This window comes from Copadichromis virginalis, linkage group LG23, assembly GCF_057382275.1.
Source record: "Copadichromis virginalis isolate Kocher_CV1m ecotype Utaka linkage group LG23, C_Virginalis_male_GT1.1, whole genome shotgun sequence".
NCBI lineage: Eukaryota > Metazoa > Chordata > Actinopteri > Cichliformes > Cichlidae > Copadichromis > Copadichromis virginalis.
In genome coordinates, this window is record NC_140639.1 from 23,019,203 (window position 1) to 23,045,717 (window position 26,515).

At 41.9% G+C, this 26,515-nt stretch overlaps 1 protein-coding gene across 4 annotated transcripts in view; it reads right to left on the minus strand.

The window, feature by feature from the left end:
* LOC146680913 (tensin-1-like) overlaps positions 1 to 26,515 on the minus strand; it is a 126,687-nt gene that overhangs the window by 96,801 nt on the left and 3,371 nt on the right. The gene's annotated exons all lie outside the window — the stretch shown is intronic.

A 26,515-nucleotide genomic window follows, 5' to 3' on the forward strand; every position in this document is an offset into this window, starting at 1 on the left:
ACAGTGATGCAACTCAAACAAGTCATTTTTCTACCTTATAAGGCCCAAAAGACTGTTGCGTGCAAATAAGTGCACTCACACTGACACACACACGCACACACAGAGACACAGCCCACCCAACAGCATAGGATATTTTCACTTTGAAGTTCTCTAATTAAACGACTAATTAACGATGGAGTGAAAAAAAGGCCTTACAGCAGCCAGCAACCTAAAAAACTCTAGGAATGATGCTTGCCTGTGTGTGTTCGTGTGTGTGTGTGTGTGCAGTATTGTTTGCAAGTGTGTGTCCGGGGCTTCATTTCAGAGCAGCCTGAGGACACAACAGCTCGAGAAACTGTGCAAAGCAGTGAAGAAGAAAAATCAAAAATATTGTTTTACGCATGCTGATGATGATGAAGAAGAAGATGGGGTTGCAGCTGCTGCGAGCATGTTGCTCATGACCAGGATAACAACTTGGAGGATCCCAAAAGACCCTTGCAAAATTAATTCCATGACTTGTGTAATTTATTCCTGACATGCAATGACATCTCGAACGCTGTGTTAAAATGTGGGTTTCTCTCCAAACAGCTGCACATTACTCAGAATTGATCTGATTAGTCTGTCCTGCAGCTTGGAAAATGCACTCAACGCACGAGTTTTTCCTTTGAAGGAAACCAGCCGATGAACGCTTCAAAATGTGCTCAGAATAGACGAGTTGGTTTAGGTTTCTGAATGTTTTAGGCCTTTATTTTCTTTCTGACTTGCTTATGTGGTTTGATCTGGTTTTATTTTATCATACAAAGGTCTGTGGGTTGCTTTGATGCAGTTACCCCAGTTCGTATGGCCAAAAAGACAACAGGCAAATCCCAGATCTCTTCTTTTGTCATTTCATCATGTGACATCATCACTCAGAATTGCACTTAAAGCAAACACCCTGCTAGATCTCCCTCTTTCCCTGTTGTCCAGAGCCCACTTTTCCTAACAGCCTCCTCTGTGAGTCATAATAATGATGCCATTTCCTTTGTGTATTTGTGCAGCTGGCCTGGTTTGGGTTGAGCTCGGCTGGGCTGTAAATCTGAGTTTGCTTTATTGAAAACAGTATTTTATATACACCTCCTTCCAGATATCACCTTGAAAGGATGCATGGATGAGTCAATGAATTAAGACATTCCTCAAACATTCCCACGAATATAAATCATTGTGAGGGCTTTGGAATATTTATTTCTGGCAAAAGGAGAAATCAATCTTTCTTAAGGTGACAGGGTCTATACCTGCAAACATAGTTTTGTTTTGTTTTTAACAGATTAACAGTTGAACAGTTAACTGATTATCTTATTCAACATAGGCAACATTGCTGCCACATCATGTTGTGCAAGTTGCTCACTGTAAATAGATCACTGATCACTTCTCCTACAGCGGAGTGATCGGTTTTAAGTTTTTCTGCTTTCTGTGTCTTTCTTTAAGTAGATAAACGCGCTAATTGTTTCTACTTGCACCAGTTTGTGTTGATGTCTAAAGGTAAGTCTGTAATTCTGTAGTAGCACACAGTAATTGATTTCGTTTGCAGAGCACCAACGATGAGGAGCTGTTTGGGGGAGGGGAGGTTCTTGTAGAAAGAGTAGCTCAGAGCAGCTTATTTAAAATGCACAGGAAATGCATGTGCACGTGTCCACAGTGCTCCTGAAATTTACTCATTACCACTCACAGATTGTGGTCCATCTCTAAACCAAAGAACAAGTGACGTCTTACTTAGGACCACTATGCAACAGATAGCTCCTACTGCCACCTACAACATAACCTTCTACCACAAGTACTGTTTGAAATGCCGTGCTGTGGAACAGACTAGAGAAAACCTTAATTTTGTAACATTTTGCAAGGAGAATGGGGATCAATTTACGAAAAATGTGCAAATATACAAGAAAATGTCTAATGAGCTTCGAATGAGCTTAAAAGTCAATATTTAAGTAGTCTTCAGGAATAGTTCTCCAGGCTTCTTGAAGGACATTCAAAGCTCTTCTTTGGATGTTTCTGCCTTTTGTTCTGTTCTCTGTCAACATGATCCCACACTGCTTCAATAATGTTCAGGTCCGGGCTCTGGGGAGGCCGATCCATGACTGATGGTTTTCCACTGTGTGTTTTTCTATACAGGTATGATTTTACATTATCTCTCTTTTCCCCTTCCTTAAGAAGACTTCTTGATGGCCACCTATCAGCTGAGACTATTTCTGATGAGGCTTCAGTGAACAGTAGATGGATTACCTGAAGAGCCAGATGAATATCTCAAAATCTGTGTCAAGCCTTTGCTGGATTTAGACCTGCCACTTTTTTTGTCCTCCATTTCCTTAAATTTTTAAGGACACACTCCAGAGAGTGAAGTAGAATAGAATAGAATAGCCCTTTATTGTCACTGAACATGTACAATGACATATAAATAGTAAGACAGCAGGATTAAATAGCAAACAGGAGAAATGTATACAATCAAGAGAAATATATACAAAAATAAGAAAAAGCCACAACCTAGTAAACAAAATAGTTGCAAAGTGCTTGGAAGTAGTGCAAAGAAAAGACTTGGTCTGAGTACAGAGTTCGTTTTTGAGTGGCCTGAGTGATGAAGGGTTACTCACGCCATGGCTTGGGGGTGTGGGGGGATGTTGTTTGCTAACAGTCTGAATGTCCCAGGGTAGGAACCTGTTTGTGAGTCTAGAGGTGTCGGACCTGATTGACGTGAGGGCTGCAGGTCAAACGGGTGGTGGGCAGGGTGCAAGGGGTCACCTGTGATGGCCCTGGTTTTCCTGAGACGGGGGGATCTGGTGATGGCCTTCAGGGGTGGCAGAGGAAAGTCACTGACTTTTTGGGTGGTATTAATTACCCTCTGCTTAGCCTTCCTGTTCTTAGTAGTGGCCCCTGAGTACCAAACACTCAGGCAGTAGGACAGCATGCTCTCCACTGAGGTGTGTGAGAAGGCCAGCAGCAGCTTCTTCTCCAGGTTATTCTTCCTCGGGATATGGAGGAAGTGCAGTCACTGCTGGGCCCTCTTTACCAGGGCGTTGGTGTTGTTGGTCCAGGTGTGATCAGTGGAGACGTGGGTGCCCAGAAACCTGAAGGTGGAGGCAGATTCCACCCGTTATCCTTTTACAATGGCAGGGGAGTGACCTGTCTGTGCCTTCTGAAGTCCATTATGAGCTCTTTTGTTTTAATGAAGTTCAGCTTCATGTTGTTGTCCAAGCACCAGCCTCAATCAGCAAGTCGGACAGATTGAGGCTGGTTAGTGAAGAAATCTTTAATCCAGGAGCAGGTGGCAGGGGGGATCTGAAGGTGGTCAGTTTGGTAGTACAAAGACTGGACTTAAAATCAGCAAAAGAAAAAAAGCCAGTGTTCAAAGAAAGACTTTAAACAAACTTCAGTAAGCCTGAAGAACTATTGATGGAAACCACTTTAAAAAAAAGTAAAAGAAAGTTTGGCTTCTTGGCAGAAAAATATAAAAACAAGTAGTGGCTCAAGATTTTGCACATTATTATAGCTCACTGCTTTTTCCCATTGCTAATTTTAATCACTTCAACTACAACTAGACCTACTACATCTTCAAAGGACTGTAGGTATGATGAGGCTCACTGATGAAAGCTGCACTAAGTCATGTAATCCTTTGCTTCATCATCTTTGAGCTCATTTTCCTGTTGCTTTCCAAAGCTCCCTGGTCTTTTTTTCCCCTCCTCCGTGTGCTGCAGTCAATTTGGCTCAAAGCTCTTTTCAAAAGTGTGTTTCTCAGCGTTTTCGCTCCCATATCTCCCTAAATCTTAATGGCTTTTGTCACACTGTGACACTCTCGCTATAAGTTCCAAAGAGGAATCCTGGCTGACCTTGGCTAGCCAGCAGCACACACAGCATATTAGAACAGGTAACTTCAAACAAACAATATGCTACATGCATGGTGATAATTCATGTAAAAAATTAATTATGAACCACTGCAACATCTATCTCTCAAACAACCTTGTTTCTTCCATTTGTTTGTTCTGCTCAACAGCAGCAGCTCAGATTGATACAGAGGCAGACTAAACATTTTATCCATATACTGTGTACTGATTAATGGAGAATTGGTTGAACGGACAGATTCAAAAGTACTGTGCCAGGTGAAAACATGATATAGGAAAAAAATTAAAGTATTGCTTGATAGTGGTATAACGAGTATCTCCTCAACACTGTTTGCACTGACTTTAATCTTTTTTAGGGCTGTCAAAATTGAGAGCAATCAAAACAACTGCTGTATAATGCACTCCGCTATCTTTGTTTAATTGGTCACATGACTGCATCACATGACTAAAATGCGTCATCGTTTTAGAAAGTCTGATTTTCGAGTGTCCACAGTGCGATGGGGCAGCTCCGTTTTGAAATGTATGCGTTTTCAAGAGCGGAAAACGCCGTCTCAGTGTGGACGGGAGGCCAAAACGGAGAGAAAACGATTAGTGTGGACATAGCCTTAGATTGACCAGTTAACCTATCCCCACTAACTGCATGTGTTTGGACTGCGGGAGGAAGCCGGAGTACCCAGGGAGAACCCCCGCAGACACGGGGAGAACATGCAAACTCCACACAGCTAGCACTGTTAGCTTCTGGCCCACTGTGATGTTTTTGTTTTGAAGATGATAAAATTAAGAATATATAGTAACCCTAGGGGTGAATTTCATACACACTGAAATCTGCTAAACCTGCTATAAACAGATTTTGTCATATGAATTGGTATTATCTATAGGTAGTGGATGTAATATTTGGTCCTAGAAACTTTCTGGTTTTCGTTTTCAACATGCATAGCCCATAGTTGGACATAACATAGTCAATGGGTTGTTGCTAAGTAACATGCAAAAAAAACCTAAATGATTGAATGTCACTCACCAAAACTCAAAGCTCACCCTTTTTCTATGGTCTTCTTACTGCTAACCATACAGCGAGCCACATATTTTGCATTGAAAATGTTCCAAAAAGCACCAACACCCCAATCACAGCCCACTGAAACAAATTAGCTAAGGCGCTATCTAACAGAGAGTGGCTATACCTACTCATCTCTCAAAGCTTCACCTCTTATGTTGTATAGTGTAAGTTCAGTCTTAATAAAGTTAAAATGAGTAGGTTTTTATATTAAAAATTACATAAGTTTTTATAAAATAGCCTTTAAGTTATAGAGACAGAAACTGGTTTTGTAGCATGCTGTAGCATAAACATTTATTTCTGCTATAGAGCTAGACATGTTAACACAGCAGTCTATGGCGAGTGACTTACTTTTGAAGCCATTTTGGTGGCAATTCAAGAAACCTTTTAGTGCTTCTGTAAATCAAGACAATTTTTTACAGTGGCTAGCAATTGTAGTAACATTAGCTAGTTAACAGTTTTACAGTAACATTTCATATTACACTTAATATCAGTTTGTACATGCTCCAGATAGCTTTTCTTCAAATTATGTAATCCTCATTCGCTTTTGCGCATGTGCAGGACTGGAACGTAAGCGTTTTCGGCCGTTTCAATGTGGACGCGCAACTCTGTGAAAAAGACTGAAAACGCTAGTGTGGATGCGGAGCGTTTTCAGACGAAAACGCCATTTTGAAATCTATCCGGGCTAGTCTGGACGTAGCCTAAATTGCCCATGGTGTGAATGTGAGTGTGAATGGTTGTCTGTCTCTATGTGTTAGCCCTGAGACAGACTGGTGACCTGTCCAGGGTGCACCCCGCCTCTCGCCCTATGACAGCTGGGCTCCAGCACCCCCCGCGACCCTGAAGAGGATAAGCGGAAGCGAATGGATGGATGGATGGATCTGAAAGACATTCAGATTAAACATGAGAGCAAACACCTGCTTAAGACTGGCATTTTTTGCAGCGTGGGACTCGCTGAGCTTATAAATAGCCTTTAAAGGCTCCAAAGTCTCGATGTTAAAGATGAACTGGCAGAAAGCCGGCGGCTAAACCAATCAGACGTAACCAGCTGTGTCACAGTCAGGTGCCATGGTTACCTGGCTGCCACAGCAACTGGGGTCAACATGTCCTGTCAAACAATGATAGATGGGCTGGGGGAGAAAAAACATACAACCACAAGTTTACACACACACACACACACACACACACACACACACACACACACACACACACACACACACACACACACACACACACGTATAAACATGAATGCACAGCCTGGCGCACGGGCCCACTGTGAATATCGAGACAACAGAAGTGCAAATGGCACTTGGATTTCTGCCATGTAGCATCTGGGATTCAACTTTTTTTTTTTTTTTTTAAAAAGAGAGAAGAAAGAGGGGAAGGGCCTCAGAAGCTGAAATGGCTAGTAATGAGCAAAGAGATCATGCGTTTACAAATGAAACGACTCTCTGAGTTTCTTTTTTTCTTTTTTTCTTTTCTAGGAATGAAAAATATATCTCAAGCTCACACTTAGGCATGTAATCAAAAAGCTGCTTCAGTAATGAATGCCATCAGTTTCTTAATCTTCCATGACAGACTGTATCATATGGTATGAAACAACTTGCTTCCTGTGAAGCTAAAGTTTCGCCAAGAAATTAACGTTCAGGATGTTGGTAATCTCTCCTGAAACCTGACAGCACCAGCATATAAAAACATTAAGGTTTACCAGAGCATTTACATTGTCTACATCCTTTTACAAACCACGAGGTGATCTGACCTCAAGTTGATTCAAGTTGAAAAAAAAATCCAACTTGAATCATGCTTTTTCATGAATACAACATGAACCCAAGCAAAATGCCTTCTTTTCAGCATTATGGAAAGCTGATGTTACTTTCAGTGGTATTGTGATGACCCTAAAAAAAATGCATTTTGACATTTTTAGCACACAGCAGAGGACAGCAATGTAAAAGAGAAAGAAAGCTGTCCTCTGTGTCGTGCTAGAAGGAGACTCCCACGACAGGCTTGAGAGAGAAAATGGAAAAGGAAGTTATGTGGAGAGACAGAGAAACCGAGACAGAAAAAGAGAGGCTCAAGGTAAGGGAAATGGATGGATCTGGAGAAAAAATAGAGGGAATAATGGGACAGAGTGGACAGGCTGAAAGAGGAGAGGAGGGGTTTCTCTGAGTATGTGTGTCCTGGCATATAGACAGGAGGCCCAGTAAATCAAGGCTGTGTGCTCTTCTCCCCCAGTTGCACTTAGCTAATGAAAAGCATCACTACGCCACCTCGACCGCGACCCCACTTAGAGCAAAGATGTGGAAGGAGGAGAGGGGGGACGACTTTCTCAAAGGCATCGTTCTGTCCTTCTGATCAGAAATTATACATGAACATGAACTAGTCCTGGAAAACACGCATAAAAGTCATTTATATCAATCCACATATATGCACATGCTGGACTGTTGGTGATAGACACATTTGTATCGTTTGTATCTTGGATGACTGCTTCGTGTATTTCGAGAAAGCATCTTGCTTTTATATTCACAGTGATTCACATGGATACCCACACGTGGCAGGACTTGAAGAGTATATTAAAGTATTGTGAGGAACCACCTTTAGCAGCAATAACCTGAAGTTATTGTTTTCTGTATGACATTATCAGTCTCTCAGATCATTGTGGAGGAAATTTAGCCCACTCTTCTATGCACCGTTACTTCAGTTTATTGAGGTTTGAATTAATTTATGCAGAGCTCACTTAATGTCCAGCATTTCAGTTAGGCTGAGTTCTGGACTTTGACTAGAACATTGCAGCACCTTGACTGTTTTCATTTTCAGCCATTCTGTGACAGATTTGCTGAAGTGATCATCTTATCGCATGAACCAGTGTGCCCAGGCTTAAGTTGGTATATAAAGGAGGTCATAGTTGACGCAGTGACTATAGACCAAATCATCACCCCTCCACCACCGTGCTGATGGTCGGTATGCGGTGTTTGTGTTCATATGCTTTGTTTGGTCTGGTCTGTCCAAAGGACATTGTTCTAGAGGTTTTGTGGTTTGTTTAGATGCAGCTAAACAAACCACAAAACCACAATGACCTAAGTCATTCTAAAAAATACCTTTTAGAGAGAAATAGAGGAAATCCTTCCAAATAAGCCATATCTTTTTGTTGTTTTTCTAATTTTGAGAATTTGAGATATAACATGTTGATTGCACCTTGAATTTGTTCCGGGAAGATGTGCAGATTAGAAGATTTACTGAATGTTTTGCACTTTCTCATTGCAGAATGGTGGACCGCAGATTATTTGAAAATAGTCTTATGACTCTCTATAATAAGATAATTGCTGATGTCTTTCCTTTGTGTTGTGTCATTGCCCCAGACCTGCGAGCTGCAAGAAATTCTGAATTTATCAGGATATTTATCTCACTTGCTAATAATCAGGAAACAAGCACATTTGATTACCAGCAGATGACTACTACTGATTCTCTTAATTCCTATGGAGGCAGTATAGGTGTACATAGTTTTTTTTACAGCACTGTTTTGAGTTATGTGAAAACTTTTTTTTTTGCTTTACTGCATCTGCCCAGGAAAAAAAAAAGAAAAACTTCTATGAACTAAGCCAAATACAAAGCTAAAAGAAAGTAATTGGCAGATAGACAAACCAGCTGACTGCTAATATTGCTTTGCATCATTTGCAGAAAATATAAATCATTTGCTAACAAGTTAACAGCCATTAGCTACATAAATCTGTGGCTGCTTAGCAATTTGAGGTGTTGGCACCATTTAGAGCCTTCTGAACAGTTTGGATCCCTGGATCAACAGGCTACTTTAGCATTAGCTCATGACTTAACATTCCAGCCTTTTCTCACTTCTTGCTACTAAAAACGAAGTTTGGCCAAAATGCCAAACTCAAAGCTTCAAAAAGGTAGACCATGCATCAAATTGCTAATGTCACAGTGGCTTTGTCCATATTTTGTATATAGGCCATACTGACACTACAGTTTTTTAAATAACCAAAACGTAATTAAAGGTTAGTTAATTTGAATACTATATTAAGTTAAAATGTTAAGGCTGTTTATGCTAAAAACTATATTTTAGCCTTGATACATTTAGCTAGCTTGTAGCTACAAAATCTGTTAAGAAGCATAGAAATAATTTTCCTTCGTTATATAATATTAATGTAAAAGTGTAAGAAAAACAATGCTGTGAATATGCTACATTTACATTATCAAGAGACTACATTTTAAAACCTAATAAAATGGAAGCTCTCATATTACATTTACTAAAAAATTACTAACGTGTGCTGAAACACAACTGGGGCATAGGTAATATTTTTGTTGGGTACGTAGCTTAAATCTTACTATATCTTTCTTACATCAAGATATATTGAACCTGTTTTTCTGGCTATGTTTTTATTATTATTTATTATGATATAAGAAAATGAAACATATGGCCATCTATAGCCCATCTATGGTCACCAGTTCTGTCTGAATAAAGTATGGCACCAAACTCAAGAAGCCCTTTACAGAGAGCCTACACATATTTATACCAATATTTGTCAAGAGAAGAAAGCCTCAGTGTAAGGGTACGTGTTTGTAGTCGACACATCCTGTTTATGCAAGGTGCCTTTTGAGCTGCTACATCTGGCAGCTCAGAAGGCACCCTTTTCGCATAAATCCCGGATGTTCAAATCTGGAATCTCTCTCTCACACACACACATATATATAGGAACATAAATGTCCCCACATCCAGCTTCATTCCCATATTCATGCAGACCTCCACATATGGTTCCACTTATAGCACAGTCAGAGGAAAGTCTTTCTGCATGAATTGAAAGAATGGTTGGAGGAAGGAACAAAGATGTGCAGTATTATCCTGGATAATGACGTAATTTGACACAAATCCTGGAGCTAATTAATTTTTCAGCAAGTGTCCCCCTATGCGCAATAAACATCTCCAAGAGACAATAGTGAAGTAAATACAATCATTTAGAAATTAAAGTTACTAGCTGGAGACATTTTTACCCAAAGGTTAGGGGTTTTCTGCATCATATTTAACAAAATGTGCAGAATGCTTATCAGCAATGCCATGTGAGACAGAAATGAGACATGATTTTCCGAATGAGTGACTACCTGGCTGATAGATGAGTCGGACAGATGGAGCAAATGACTCAATATGTAAAAAAAAAAAAAAAAAAAAAACAACTGTGGGGGGAGGGGGGTTACCAACCAGTCAATGATTCAATGAAACGAGCATGAGGAACAGGCCCACAGAAATAGAAAAGCCCAGCACCCCCCACAAGATGAAAAAGCAGAGCCACACCTGCTTTCAATTTCAACCAAATTGAAATTCGGTCAGGAACAATGGGCGCCTTTGTGAGACATAGAGCGGGAGCAAACAAGACGGAGAAACATAAAAAGAAACTACAGAACCAGGATGACATTTGTAATGTTTGTATATAAGAGTCTGTGACAGCATTTACATGGTTTGAGCAATTACTTATTGTAGAAAAAAAGTTTTCCTAAACACATGAAAGCTATGGTGGTGCAATGGATTGTTCAATAACTCTTTACTGAAGCTGATGTCTTTACCAGAATCTGAGTGAAGAGCAGGAAACACTTCTATACGCTATTTGTGATCATTTTCACGGAATTCAGAGTCTTACGTTTGTTTATCTGATGCTTTCATACTTTAAATATACTTGTACTCTGCTGCATGTAACATGTGACTTAAGTACTTAAGTACACTACGCAAGTCAAATACCGGTACTAAAGTATTACTTGAGTTTTTGCATGTAAAATACATTCAGGTGTTGTTGTGTGTAGAACAGGTAGTACTTGCGGCTTTCTAACATAAAATTGTGTATTTTAACCCAACCTAAGATCTTTATGTAATGTTAACTAGTCAGTTTTTTTCCAATCATACAGACGCAAACCACTTGCACTTTTGCGGTCTTCATTTCAGACATTTTTCTACATTGCTGTTTTTGAGACTGTGTGAACAAACCGCTGACTCTACATTTTATCTCAAAGACTAGTTGTTCACTGTTTTTTGTTTAAAGAGCCCTGCAGCAATTTATCATAGCAGTTTCATAAAAGTGACACTCTCCTAAGAGGTAGAAGAAACAGTTGTCACCATCATCAGAGTACCAGGTGAGATATTGTGAGTTTTAGGCCATAGTATGAGTCAAATTCCTATTTCCTAAGACTCAGCTAAACAGCACCTTTTGTGTAATTATTAGTGTAATTCTTCATAGCTTAGATTTGACAAGGGGATGGAAACACTCCTTAGAGATTTTGCTCCATATTCACATGACAGCATCATGCAGTTGCTGTAGATTTCGCAGTTGTACATCCATGATGTGAATCTCCTGTTCCTCCACGTCCCAAAGGTGTTCTGTTGGACTGAGATCTGGTGATTGTGGAGGGCATTTGAGAACAGTGAAAACATCTTCAAGTTCAAGTAACCAGTTTGAGATGATTTGAGTTTTGAGACATGGTTATTCTGTTGGAAGCACCCATCAGAAGATGGTACACTGTATTATCCTGGCCATAAAGGTCATAAACAATGCTCAGTTGGAACTAAGGAGCCCAAAATGTGCCAAGGAAATATCTTTCACACCATTACACCACCAGGCTGAGCCGCTGACACAAGCCAGGATGGAAACATGATTTCATGTTGTTTGTTCCGAATTCAGACCCTACTATCTGATGTCTGATATCAATCAGAAATCGAACCTCCTCAAACCAGGCAAGATTTTTCCAATTTCCTTTTGTCCAACTTTGGTGAGCCATGAATCCTTTTGAATATTTCTGTCAGCGTCAGACTTTGTTCACATTTAAACTCTGCATCACCTCACTGTAAACTCTGCTCCTGCTGCCAGCCTCCGCTCTCGAACTCTCTCTGAAACTGCAATCTCAGACACACAGATGGCATATCAAACAGCTGAAATTAGCACTTTGGCTATCATCAGTCCTCAAGAAGCTTTGCTCTGCTTCTTTCACCAGCTTTAGGGAGCACAAAACTAAGGTTTCCCAAAATGATCCTTGTCAGTTTGATGTTGTGCCGTGCCCCAACATTTATGAACATTTCCTTTTATAGTAAATAACAGAAGGGAGCGTGAAATGCCTTATCAGGATAGTCATTATTCTGGTTATAACCCCCAAGGGGCCTTCTTCACTGTGATTATGGCTACATTAGTGATTGCCAGGAAAGAAGTGCCCATAATCAGAGACTGTTACAATCTACAGACATAGTTTACTCAAACAACACTTTAAGAACAAAACCAGACAAAATATATCCTTTCCTGTCTACCTCTATACACTGTGGGCATATGAATCAATGTAAAAGAACACACAAAAGACAGGAGTTCAAGATATTTTATTTATACTGCTGAAGCCAACAACCCCAGCGGACTCACTGACACTGTGGGCCAGTTGCCAGATTGTAGTAGATCCCAACATCAAGCATCAGCAAGTTGAGGAACACTTGTGTGTGTGTGTGTGTGTGTGTGTGTGTGTGTGTGTGTGTGTGTGTGTGTGTGTGTGTGTGTGTGTGTGTGTGTGTGTCTCCGTTCTCCTCACTGCTTATGTGTGTGCAGCCTAGAAACATGTATATCTGTGCGTGAACCTGTGGGCGAATACTGTTTCCACGAGCTCGCGATACAATCAATACAAGGTGCAGACTGAGAGACACAAAGATCATTGGGCTGTGATCATGAAGTCTCAGCTGCTTATAATCATTAGTCAGCTGCTAATGAACTTAGAATCCATGTTTGCTAATGAGCTCTCCTCTCTTTGAGTCCATCTCTGGGGATTAAAAAGCAAACAAACACGTAATCATAGCGAGTACAGGACAAGAACACAACAAGGATGCAGCTTTGAAATGTAAATGTGGAAATGCGCATTACAACTTTGTGCATGTTATTGAAGATGCTCTCTTTCATATACCTTCAATTTGCAGCTTTCTGCTACTTCTACTACTTATAGATGCTATTAATGTCTGATTAATTTATTAGTCAACTAGCAGTAGCTTTAGCAGTTTAAGCTATTGACTGTTGCAGTTATATCAAAAAAATACATATATTATTTTCATCTCAGCAAATGTGAGTGTTTGCTGATTTTGTTTGTCGTGTATACCCATCACCAACTTCATCAGGTATACCTGTTCAACTGCCCGTAAACACCAATGTCTACAGTAGCAACTCAAAAAAGAGAGAATGCACAGACTGCTTCGAGCTGATAGGAAGGTAACAGTTATCCAAACATCCACTCATATAGGTATGCAGAAGAGCATCTCTGAATGCACAACACAATAGTCCTTGAAGCAGATAGGCAGCAGAAGACCACACTGGGTGCCACTCCTGTCAGCCAAGAACAGGAATCTGAGTTATTGGCTTACCAAAATTGGACAACAGAACATTGAGAAATCATCGCCTGGTCTAATTAATCTCAATTATTTCTGCAACCGTCAGCTGGTAGTGTCAGAATTTGGTGTTAGCAGCATGAAAGCATGGATAAATCCCTTGGATCAGCAATTCATATTGTTGTTGGTGGTGTAATGGTGTTGGGGATATTACTTGATTCACTTAGAGAATGTTGGAATGTGGGGTGATGGGGAATTTGCATCTTTATTATTACTTTTTATTGATTTATTTTTAACATCTACAGAATCAATATATGTTAATCACATATTGCTTTTGGATGTTGAATATTAGCAAGTGAATTGGAAATAAAGTACCCTGCAGTTCCCCCCTCCAGGGGCGGGGGCACCTAGACCCGGTTTGTAGAGTACACTTGGGGAGTGTGATCGTGTGTACAACGTCTCTTTATGTCTGTCTCCACGTTGGTTGAGTGTGGAGTAAGTGCATATGAGAGCATGAGGGTGGGAATGGATGTTTGTATCTGTGTGTGCCTGTATGTCTGTGTCTATATGTCAGGTTGGGTGTCAGGCGCCACCTCTCTGGGGACATCTTAGGCCCTCCAAGGTATGGAGGCCTATCTCCCCCTACCACCACTTCCCCTGCCAGTGGCGGACCCCCTCAGACATCGGTGCGTTGGTGGTTCTTTGTGTCCGGGGATGGGCGTCCAGGTACACACCGGCTCACTCCTTGGCGGCCGCTTATCGGGGCCTGGAGCCTGGGGCTCGCTCGGGCCACTTCGGAGGTGGGGTGCCCCCGGCCTCTCGGCCTGGGGCTCGGTCACTCAGGCGCAGCTGGCTGCCGGCGGAGCTCACGGGCGCGTCACTGCAACTCCCCCTGGCTTCTGCTCCGCGGCTGCTGAGTGAGCCCTCATCTGGGACTCTCCTCAGCTCTTTCCGGGACAGTGGCGCAGCTGCCCCTCTGTTGGTCTTCCTTGGTCTCTTGTGTTCTGGGGGCCTCTGGATGTCTGGAGTTTTGATCTCCTCCACACCTGCCTCACGCCCTGGAGGACGGGGCTGTGGCCCCCCCACACCCTCTAGCAGATTATTACATGAAAGAACCTTTTAAAAAAACAAAAAAACAAGCGCGTCCATGCTCACAGGTGTACACACGGGTGATCACACCCACAAACTACACCCTTTTTGGCTCCTACCTCAAAGCACACTGTGTTCTGTTGATCTTATGTGCTGCACAATAATGTTTAACATTTAGTATTTACTGTCATATTCCCATATATCATTGATGTTGTTTATTCTATTACTCTTGTTCTCTTCTGCTTGCTTTCTTTTTTCTTTCTCAGCAGGTGACCCAGGTGATTGATATATGCATTTTTTTTCTCTGCCCGTTCTGTTGGTTTTTGTCTTTTGCCCTTCTCCCCCGTCCCTCTTCTCAGCTGTTTCTCTTTCCCTCTTTCTTTCTCCCCTTCTTTCCCCCAGTCAAGTCTGTCCCGTATTCAGTAAGTGAAAATAAAATAAACAATAAAAGGTGAATCAAATGGACCATTACGGCAAGGCTGGGATGGTCAGTTTGGTAAAGTAAATCCGTTGGGCATCTTTCTTTGCCTTTAGACAACAATTCTGATGGCAAAAGAGCCAAACGGGACAGGCCCCAAAAAATAAATAAATAAATAAATAAAAAAAAAAAAAAAAGGAAATAAAGTACCTGAATTTCAGAAGCAGGACCACGCCTCCAAACACACTCCTTCCGGTTCTCATCTATATATTATCCCCCAGATTACGTGGCCCACCCTCCCTCCCCTTTTCAATTCTTTAACTTCTTCACTTCTATTTAGTACACGGGGATCTGCTAGGCTTGGGAGCCGCCGCCAGTCCCCTTTGAGGCCTTCCCCAAACTGCAGCTCAATTCATCTCCAAGCCATTCACCTTTATCTACTAAAACACTGTCAAACCTCAAATGAGGACGTGGGCCCAGCGAGTGAAACAGCATTTAACCATGTGGATATGGTAGCTGTGTTACATCAGTTCTGCACAGCTTGCTGTCCTTAGACAGTAAACGTGATGAAACCACTCAGGAAAAAAAAACGCATATATATTGTTTATCATGACTCTGGTTTAAGGTGGGTCACTTATTTTTTAGATTAGTTTTAGATTAAAGATTTCTTTGTTTCCCTCACAAAGGAAGAAAGTTTTAGTATAGTTTTGTAGGAAAACACTGGTATCCATCCAGATGTTCACAATCGATGCAGCAATGATTAGCTAATGTTATATCGACCACTTTAACCAATTATTTTAAAAAAAGAATTAGGATATTCTTTTTATTTAATTATGAAATATTTAATTCATTGGATTTGCTGGTTTTCACTACTGACTCATCATGAAAATGCTACATGGAAGACACGCTTGATTTGCTGTCTTTTTTGTCATACAGTACTTTTATTAATTCATCTATTTCTACATCTTTATTCCCAAATGGCCACCTATAACCTTTAACACTTTTTGATGTTTGAATGATCCACATACTGATCTGCAACATCCCAGCCAGAATCCATTAAACTTTACAGGCAGACATTCAGACTCAGGGATGAGAAGCGGGGGCAGAGTAGTGCACAGTACCCAGGGGAAGTGTGCTGAAGCTGGGTCAAGGGCTAGCTGGTGATAGCCCAAGGGCCTGGAGGAAGGCAACCAGTCACATTGGATATAAATCACCTGGTCACAGATACACAGAGAATTGTTTAGCCAGAGTGACAGCTACACTCTCTGAGGACAGTCTGAGTCTTGAAGATACAGTATCGCACGCCTCGATGCATATATACATACACAGACGCACACAAGTGGAAATGCACTGGTTAGAAAACGAGAGCATGGAGAAAACTCAGATGAGAGTTGGTTGGAGGGATTTCTGGCTGAGGACAGTCAGCCCGTGTGGCAGCTGAACAGGACATGGGGTCCCTTTGGAGACTGTTAAACCAAAACTAGGTCTGAGTGCAGTTTCATGTCATTTGGAGGTGGGTATCGACATCAAAACAGCAAATATCACAACCATGTGGAACGTTTTCATTGATCTTAAGCAATGGAGTTTGGAAATGACTTCAAATAATACAGCAGGTGATGAAGTCACAGAAAAGCCCTTTAAATAGGACAATTCTTCATCTTTTAGCTGCTCTCTTTAGGAGTAGATTATCTGCCTCCATCTCATCCTAACCCTTGGAGCTTCCTTTGCCACACCAACCCTCTGCATGTCTTGGTTCCTCAAGGAGGGCAAGTCCACCCTATCTCTGCTTCACTCTCTTCTTCAACTCTCTGTCTGTTTCATTGAATGGTTGATCATCGATATTAAACTCATCTACCTTAACTACCTCTGCTCCTTGTTAGACCTGTCTCCCTCTCATTTCCACATATTGTACTGTCTTTTATTCTTCTTCTCTGCAGAGCAAAGCTCCACCTTTCCAGGCTCTCTTCCGCCTGTTTCCTACTCTCACTACAGATCACAATGTCGTCTGCAAACATCACAGTCCAACGAGACTCCTGCCTGACCTCATTGGTCAACCCGTCCAACATCACTGCAAACAATAAGGGCTCAGAGCCGATCCCTGATGTAACCCCATTAATCTATCTGTTACTCCTACCACAGAGCTCACCACTTTCTCACTGTCCTCATACATGTCCTTCACCACCCTCACTTACTTCTCTGACAATCCCAACTTCCTCATGCAGTACCACAGTTCCTCTTTTGCCACCCTATAATATGTTTTCTCTAGATCCACAAAGACAAACTGAAGCTCCCATTGACATTCCCCATATTTCTCCCTCAGCACTTTCAAAGGTCAAATGTCTTCAGCCAAGGTAGCACAGTTTTCACTGGCTTCCTGTTAGCCAGATGGTTTTACTTAATCCAGGACTCTCTTGATGATTGGAATGTTTCATTAGGGACAGATTTTTTTTCCCTGGATGCCTTTCTTGATGCAACCCACCCATCCAGGTTTGGTATCAACAGTTGGAGAACTCTGGCTTATGCTGCCCCAGCCGAGATGGCTGCATACAAACTTATGTTTAATTAAGCGGATTGTTAGGATGGTTTTTGATGGTTTATTAAAGTATTTCATGTTTACTGTAATAGTTTTCATTCTCATATAATCAATGAAACAGTCTTTATTATACTATAGACACAATGCATTGTTGCTCTTTTTCAAAAATCGTAAACTATTAGATTGTTGTCTGACTAAAAACCTTATTCAAGCTTGACCTGTTTTTTTCTGGACTTGTATATATAAAAGGGCTAAACATTATGCTGTGGGGAATTAGATACCACACATACAGACGCTGAAAGAGATTAATCTCTCAAGAATCTCCTCACTCAACACATGTTAATTACTAAGCAGGGATAGTAGACACACTGTTATTACAACCAGGCCACACACATACACACACACACACACAATACAGAGGTGACACACACAGAGGCGTGGCAGGCAGTAACGGTCCAATCAAAGCCGGATTGATTTTCAGAGCTCACTGGGGATTCTGTTCAGTCAATAAAGGACTCTGTTAGACAACTGGAGGCATGATGGATCTACCATACATCTTTCCTTATAGTGTATCAGCTGCCATGTACTGGACTACAACACAGAATGAAATTGAGCAGTGCTTAAATCATGGAAGGTTTGCTATGTGATGTGTTACAAAGTACTCTGTAAAATTTGCAATCACAATTTTTAGTAGCAGTCAACAAAAAAACGAAAGAAAGAAATGAAAATATGAAAAAGAAAAAACACAATACACAATATATAAATAATATCTTCTTTCTGATACTGTGCTTGTATTGTAAATATTTTAAAGCATTTTTTTTTTTTTACAACCCTCAATATTTTTGTACGGCCCACTAGAGGACCGCAAAACTTACACTTTGAATGTGCAGCGGAAAAACACGTGGAGGTGGCTACCATTTGCATCACTGTGCAAAAAATACGATCAGGTACAAACAGAGAGACATAATCAGTCCCCAAAACTTTGGGGAGTTAATAGTTACAGCTAATTGCATGACCGCTAGCCACCTTCAACCTGTCCACCACTAGCGTGACAATCATGGTGGCAATGATGCAGGGTAAAGTGAATAAGGCCCACAGGCCTACAGACCACTTTGTTACTCCCTGACAACCACTCATTGCTTTGGAAAAATGTGTATTCCCTGACTGGTTGGCAAATATCTCTACGTGATTTCTTTGTTGGCTAGTAGATTGCTGTGGTTGTCCATAGTAGTGAAACTTTGAAAAATGTGACACAAACCAGAAACAGGGACCATCATTAGTCTTCAAAGTAAAAGTTGTGGCTTTCAAAACATGTCAGCTATACCTAGGGATGGGTATCGAAACCCGGTTCTTGTTGAGAACCGGTTCCCATTGTTTCAATTCCTTGGAATTGTTTGCCATTTTTGCAAACGATTCCCTTATCAATTCTAGTCGCCCCGAATGACGTCACCACGTTGCGGAGCGTCATTTACCTGGCAGGAAACACGGTGCCTAAGCGGCTCAAACGCTCAAAAGTTTGGTTATACTTTACGAGAACGGCAACTTGCAATACTTGCAAAGTAGATATTTCATTTAAGGGAGGAAACACTGCGAATATGCAAAAGCATTTGCTCACAAAACACACGATGACCTTAAACTAATGTCGTGTTTTTAGTTCCACTCGTGAATCTCAACCCAGCAGCAGCGGTAACGTTTGCACGTCCTCTCCCGTTAATGCGGCAGTGCATTAACTAACAGTGCATATTATGTTAGCGCGATCTGCCTTATTACAAAACCTGCCATTACTGTGCATTTAGGTGACCATGATGAGAGAGACAGACAGAGTCTGGCTGGCTCAGATGCTGCCAGTTCTCACTGCAGTCTACCGGTAGCGTCTCCTTTCAGGCCAGGATAGACGAATGTCACCGAGCAGTGACTAAGGTTGTGGTAAAAGGTTTGCACCCATTTGCCACAGCAGATGCCCCCGATTTTCGGTAAGTGAATGTGTTTAATTGTAGGCAGGGACATTACTGGATATTCTTGTGTGTTATACTTTGTTATTGCTACAGAAGAATATTTATTTTATTATTTTACATTTACAATTTTTTTCCCCGGGGACCCTGTGACACCCCATTGAAGAGCCATAGGCTGTGGATCTCTTAAGATCTCACTGTTGGGTTTGTAAGGCCATGTTACTCCTAAATTTCTATCTTGTTCAAAGAGAAGATCAAAGTTCTAAGCTAATCGACCTTAGTGTTCTCCTTTTTTTAAAAAAGAATCGATAAAGAATCGATAAAGAATCGAATCGTCAAACAGAATCGAAAATGGAATCGGAATCATGAAAATCTTATCAATACCCATCCCTAGCTATACCAGTGAGGAACAGATTTTACTTCGACGATGAACATTGTTCAATTCTGATTTGTGACATAGGAGGAGGCTTTAGGTGCACCACCCTATGTGAGACTGATTTCACTTGGCAACAGGTAGGAACCTTCAGGAACTCGCACCAACCAGTCTGGGAATAGTCGTCTTTGCTTCACAACTGGTGGTTGTATCACATTAGGTTGGAGGGCAACTCTTGAGCAATGTGCAGTTGACTTCACATGAAAAACCTCTATGAAAGTCTATGACACGAAAGTCCTTAATAAACTTGATCTCTCTAATTACTTTCCTTACATGTATTTATGAGCTCAGTCACTAATTTAGAGTGCTACTGAATTATTCATCATGTCATTGTTTGGTAATTTTGTCTTTCACCAAGGAGGCAGTTATACTGTCAGCTTCATCCCTCTCATTACGTCTTTCATCAACACACCAAGATGGCTACAGTCAAAATGGTCATCTTCAAAACAGGACTTCACAAAGCAATGGATGACAGCACCGTAGCTACTTCCAGTTTAGCAAGAACAAACATAATGGCTCAAATGGGCCACTAGGTGTAATGACATTAATCGCTGTTAAATGTTACAGTAGTTACAAGTAGTGGGTGAGTGGATGAAAAGGTAAGCTTTTAGTTGATAAGTGAGTATAATTCATACATAATAAGTTGAAAGTTGTTCAGCTCCAGGTAAAAGTAAGTAAGATGTTATTAAGAAAGGGTTTTTTAGTCTTTCTGATTGGGTGTATTGTATGAAAAGGTTTGGAACCACTGGTCTTTGGCTCCAAAGTGACTACACTATGAAAAAGCAATACCAAGATGTTGCTTAGTAAAGACACTGTAAGTGTTAGCAAAGACAAAGGATGAAGCAGAGAGTGGCGGTCTACAGTCCAATGTGCAACAGTGCAAAGTAGCTTGTCCATAAACCCTGGGGCACCCTGGTTGCACTCTGATAAACACGGGCAGGAAATTCTTCTGCAAATTTGTTGAAAAATATACCGCTGGCTGCTGTGTCAAATAACAGTTGTTGTTATTCTTAGCAGGGTTCCTTAGCATATTGTGGAGCAGTAATGAGCTCACAGAAGTGTTTGGCCAGTCCTATAGGAACTAGCCCGCATTTGTGGCTGTTTCTGTCAGGATGTCAAATCTAATATTCTCCCTGTGTGAGTGGGGCTGATAAATTATTAATAGCGTGTATTTGAGGAGCTTTCTTAGAACCTGCTTCTTGCACGTCACTCAGCTTCTGCTCGTTACTCCTCTTTCCTCCCTCTGCTAACGTCACGCCTCACGACATTCATCTCCGTTTCCTTCTCCTTCCCTTTTCAGCCCTCGTCTCCTTTTGTGGATGTGATAATATTGGAATTGGAAGCTTTGCATCTGGACAACTCAATGCCTCACTTTGAGTGTGTGGGAGCTTTTCCTCCGCTCTGCCTCTTTCCCCTTGCATCTAAATGGCTCTCTGCTCTGCTGCAAGCTACAGAAAAGTAGGGCAGATGCCTCATTTAACACTTGGGTGCAATCATTGAGCAGTGTGTATACATTACACAAACACCCCCAAAAAGCAAGAAATTCATCTCCTTCTCCAATAAAGGTGGTGCTGCAGCTAGGTTTGTAAAAAGCTTAAGCATCTGATGTGTCAATATATCAACATGGAAAAGCTGTCATTTCAAAAACGCCACATTTCACATGTTTAGGAAGAACTGTTTGAATCTAATCTGATTTTATGCAACTATGCAAGAGAGAAATTCTTGTTTCTAATGTTTCCCCACATCAGGGATTGGCCTGCCCAACTTTTGCTTAATTTCTTTTCTGTTTTGTTGGTATTTTGGTTTCTGCCCCTGGTTCCTGACACACTCAGTCAGTCCATGATAGGAGAAGAAGTGAGCAGCAGCAGATTAAATTATACAGGAGAACCCAGAAATAGCTCTAATGCCAAGGCCGCGTGGACTCGGCGCAAGAACATGGCGATGTAAGTCGCCACTGAGCAGTCAACTAGATTATCCCTGAATGCATCACAGCATAAAGCGGACTGCTGTGGGTTTGACTGCCGTGCAGCTATCCGATGGGATGAGCTTGACCTTTAGTAACCAAAAAATATAAAAGACGCTAGAGGAGGGATCTAACATTCAGGGTGGATTAAAGGGCCATTAGACCTTTAAATTTTGGAGCAGTCACCTTCCAACTTCCAGCTATGTTAAACACGTAAAACAGAGGAAGCAGCTGAGCTGAACTGTCCACACCTTCACCCACCACATGTAAACACAACCACCCACATGACAACATCTAGAAAGGTCACAGAGCATGTTAAAAAAAAAAAAAGATAAGTAAAACTTCACGTTTGGAACCACCTCTGCCAAATATCACATCTCTTTTGTTGCTTACAGAAAGATTGACGCCTGAGACCTGCACGCATGCCCTTCTCCAATCTCTTACCCAAAACATGCAGGAGAGGCAAACCCAGGTCCTGGCCCTCCCTGCCAGAGCAGAGGGCATCGGCAGAGACACGGAGGGCATCCTGCGAAAAAGATGCCACTCGAGGGGGCTCCCCAGCCTCACAGCTGAAATCCACAGTATTCCCAGAAATTCCCGGCAGTTCCACACAGGCCGCATAAATCCATGCCAGAAGTGCGAGGTGCACCGAGGGCGGGGAAGCAAACCCTGCTCTCGTTTTTCTCACTCTGATGGCCTTAAGTCTGTCTCTCTCATGTGAGCTCCCTCCCTCTCTTGCTTCTATCCCTGCTCCTTCTCACTCACTCCTGCCTTCTTGAAGTGTGGTAACGTTATTCCGTGGAGCAAAGGGGGAGGTGAGTCTTCATTTTTTTTCCCTCTCCCTTCCAAAACTCCCTTCTCCTCAAATGATCCTTGTTAACCCCTCCTTTCCCTCCTCTCCACACACATATACACTCTATTCATTGACCACCCTCCACCCTCCTTCAGCTTCCTTACATGGCATACCTCACCTCTCTTCCCCCTCCACCTCTCTTCTTCTGCAAGCATGCTCGCTCATGTCTGCGCTAATGTCACTTCAATTTTTCATCGGCAACCCCCTTTCCTGTTTCCAGATCCTCTCGCTCTCTACTCCAAAATAACTGCAGGACTCACTGGCTGTCATGACACAGCTGAGGGAGGCCAGGCAAACAGCTTACATGGAAAAAAAAAAAAAAAGCAGGTACCCGCTTCTGTCGCTGCACATGCAACCTCATGCGTACGTCCTTCAGGAGCCGAGGTGCACATATGCTCCCAATAGTTAACATGTGGAAAAATTAGTATTAAGCCTCGTTCCGATGCCCCAAAAGTGCTAGGCTAGCAATTTTCCCCACAAAGCTGGGTTCAGTTATGGAAGAAACATTGAAAAAAAACCCACAAATGGTCATAATTAATGCAGCTAAGGGAGCGATGCCCAAACTAGTATGACACCAGAAATTCACTTCCCCTTAAGACCCTTCTCGTCTTGTCTGTTCTTGTCTATTTTTAACATGTATTCCAATAAAAGTGTTTAATAGTACCATATTTAAAAGAGACTTTTCAATGCAGTGATTTTTCTTAAATATATATAATTTAATATATCCTTGTAATAAGGTCCTAAAATTGCCAGTCTAGTTGACCTGGTGTAGCATACCAAAAGTATTCACTAGTTTGCCTTCACACACATATAAACTTGAGTGACATCCCATGAAGTCAGATCACCCTTTGCAGCCATAACAGGTTCAACTCTTTGGGGAAGGCTTTCCGCAGGTTTAGGAGTGTTTATGGGGATTTCTGCCCATTCTTCCAGAAGTGCTTTTGGGTGGTCAAGCACTGATGTTGGACGAGAAGGCTTGGCCTACAGTCTCCGCTCTAATTCATCCCAAAGGTGTTCTGTCGTGTTGAGGTCAGAACTTTGTTCAGGCCAGTCAAGGAAGGGACAATCCCCAAACTGTTTCCACAAAGTTAGAAGCATGAAAGTGTCCAAAAAATCTTGGCATGCTAAAGCATTAAGAGTTCGTCTGACAACTACCGTTGTCCTGGCAACTGCCAAACCCAGACTCCTGTAGATAGAGAAGTGTGATTTGTCACTCCAGAGAACAAGTCTCCGCTGCTCTAGGGTCCAGTGGTGGTGTGCTTTACATGACTGTGACCTTGGCATTTAGCCCCAAGTATCCATACAGAGTTTCGAGCACATACTTGCTCATACAAATATATATATATACATATCGTCATTGTTGTTGTGACAATTTGCTTGTTATAGGGAATTAGCTCCATTTTCTTACAGTGGAAGTGTACATCCTATGAAAACTTTTCGAACATGCTAGGCCCTGGTCCCTCAATGAATTTCTATCTGAAACTAATGTTTGTTGCTTCATTTACCCCGCCTTTGAGCACCACTTTACTCGGATTGGCTGCCCCCCATAAACACAAAATTTGAATAGCAAATTTTGGTGGAAGTACTTTGGTTGTTTAAATACTACATATCTAACAAATTGTGCAGGCTTTCCATCTTCCCATTACAACCGCCCCCACTTATGCCACACATTTCTATCTGCATGAATGTAAACATTGCACAGCGCATGACAAGGGGGTTGCTACATGTATGTGTATGCAAACCGCAGCACTGGATCCACATTAAATCAGCAGTGGAGGTGCATTACATCACTCCACAGTCAGATCCATAAAGGGCTAAGAGCCAATTCATTTTGAGAAAACACCCTCTATTGATCCCTGCTGCTCTCCATCACTTACACTGTAACAGTTACCTCAATCCATAGGCTAACCTGACACATAATCCGTGTGTGTGTGGGTTTATGTGTGGGTCTGCCTTTGCAAGTATTTTATTAACATAATGTCAGCAAACAGGACACATGGGGGAAATACTGCAGGGTGTTCTATGGCTGTCCTGAACTCCTTTTTTAAAAATTGATTTCAGTGTCTGCGTTTGATACAAGACAACTTCCACTTCCCTCCAGCTGACTGGTCTAAACTGGGTTGCTAGCAGCCTCTAGTGGCCTTCAACCAACCTTGAGACACACTCATAAGAGCACCAGAAAGCATTTCTTAAATTTTGGGGCTCACACATGCATCTCATGTTGTTCCTTTCTCCTCTGATGGAGCCAGAGTAGCCATTTAAGTGATACTTTACTACCTGCGAAGCACATTGATTTTGGCTCCGCTACTGGGAGTGCTGGATTTTCTCAGTACAACATTTTTGCACAGTTAGGTCAGGTTCTTATTCCCTTATTCCCACTGCAACATGCCGGAGCTCTTTGAAACAGGCAGACGGGCAGGCAGCACACAAGCATGCGCACACACAAATTGTTTCCCACTGAATTGCACCCATGGAAAAGCAGATTTAGGCCATGGGACAGTAAAATTCCCTTTAAAAAACTACACTAAAGGCATTAGTGTACCACTGTACCTTTTTAAAGGTTGTAGGAACTCCGATTTATGTGTATTTTCACTGATGATGGTGACATTTGATCACTAGCTCCACTAATGTAAACAAACGGATGACAAAAAAAAAATTCAAAAGGGAAAGGAGAGAAGAGAGAGAGAAAAAAGTCAAAGATATGAATTCCACACTCCTCTGGAGTCTCTTCTTCTGTCGCTGGAGAATCCATCACATTAAAGCTTTAATGCTAGAATAACAAAGCATCCATCACGTTGAATGCCCCAGAATACAGAGAGCCATTCAGGGCAAAAGCCTGCAATTCCCTGGGTGCGGTACCTGTGCGCTGTTCACCAAGGCTGGCCAACATTTTTTTTGTTTGTTTGCTGTGGAACTTAGGAGCATGTGGTAAATGCAACAAGCAATGAATTAGGTTTTTGTGCATATCCTACTGAGGCAGAGCCCAGAGAGCTGACAGACTGATGTGAATTTACAGCTCAGGCTGACTTGAGTTAAACATATTCGAAGGGAAGTAAATAAAATATACAGGACAGGAGGGGGAGAAGGTGGAGGAGATAAATACAAGTGGACACAGGCGTAAACAGAGGCGAGAATAAAAGACGGAGAAGACGAGGACAAAAGGAGATGACAGAAGAATCAACAGGAAGGAAAATGCAAGGATGAATCTTAGAATACGGAAGGAAAGGAAGAGGCAGCAAAAAGAAAGATAGCTAGATGAAATAGGAGGAAGGAGATGGGAGACTGGAGAAGGACATAAAGAAAGAAAATAAAAGGAGGAAGAGAGGAAAAGACGATGGGGTATTAGGAAAGTGAGACATCGTTTAGTCAATGAAAAAAGAAAGAAAGGGATATATGTGTGAATGAGAGGGAGCTGCGTAACACAAAACATAGTAACACATACGACCAGCACAGCTTCCCTCACTCTCCCGAGTCTTTCTTTCATCGTACGTTCACAGTCACAAACGCACAAACCCGCAGTATCCCCAGCTGCATCTCCTGTAGTAACCCAGCCCCAATCCACGGCGACCGTGTGAGCCGGGTTACCATGGAAACTGAAAACCTCACATCAGCCCTCGGGGGTAAGGCGCACATAGCCATACCTCTCCACTTTCACCTCCCAGTCAGTCACATGACCAGCTCTAGTGCTGCAGCTGGAGTGGCAGAGCGGCAGCAGCAGAAGTAACAACTCACTGAATGTGAATGCTGACTGCAGAAGATGAGACAACACTGGGATAATACAAACCTCTATCACAGAAGCTCTATGTGCTAAAGTTGGTAAAGGTGTTAAACTGTAGCTCTAATGGACACATAGCTAAGAGACTGGTGATATGATTTCCACCCGCTTATCCAACCAGGGATGCAGGGGGTTTGATCCTAGCCCAGTTCACACTGGATGAACAGGTCACCAAAAAAAGAAAGACTAATCCGAATCCACATCTACAGCCAATTTAGCACACTTGGACTAAATTACCTGTGTGAAACACAAGCTGGAA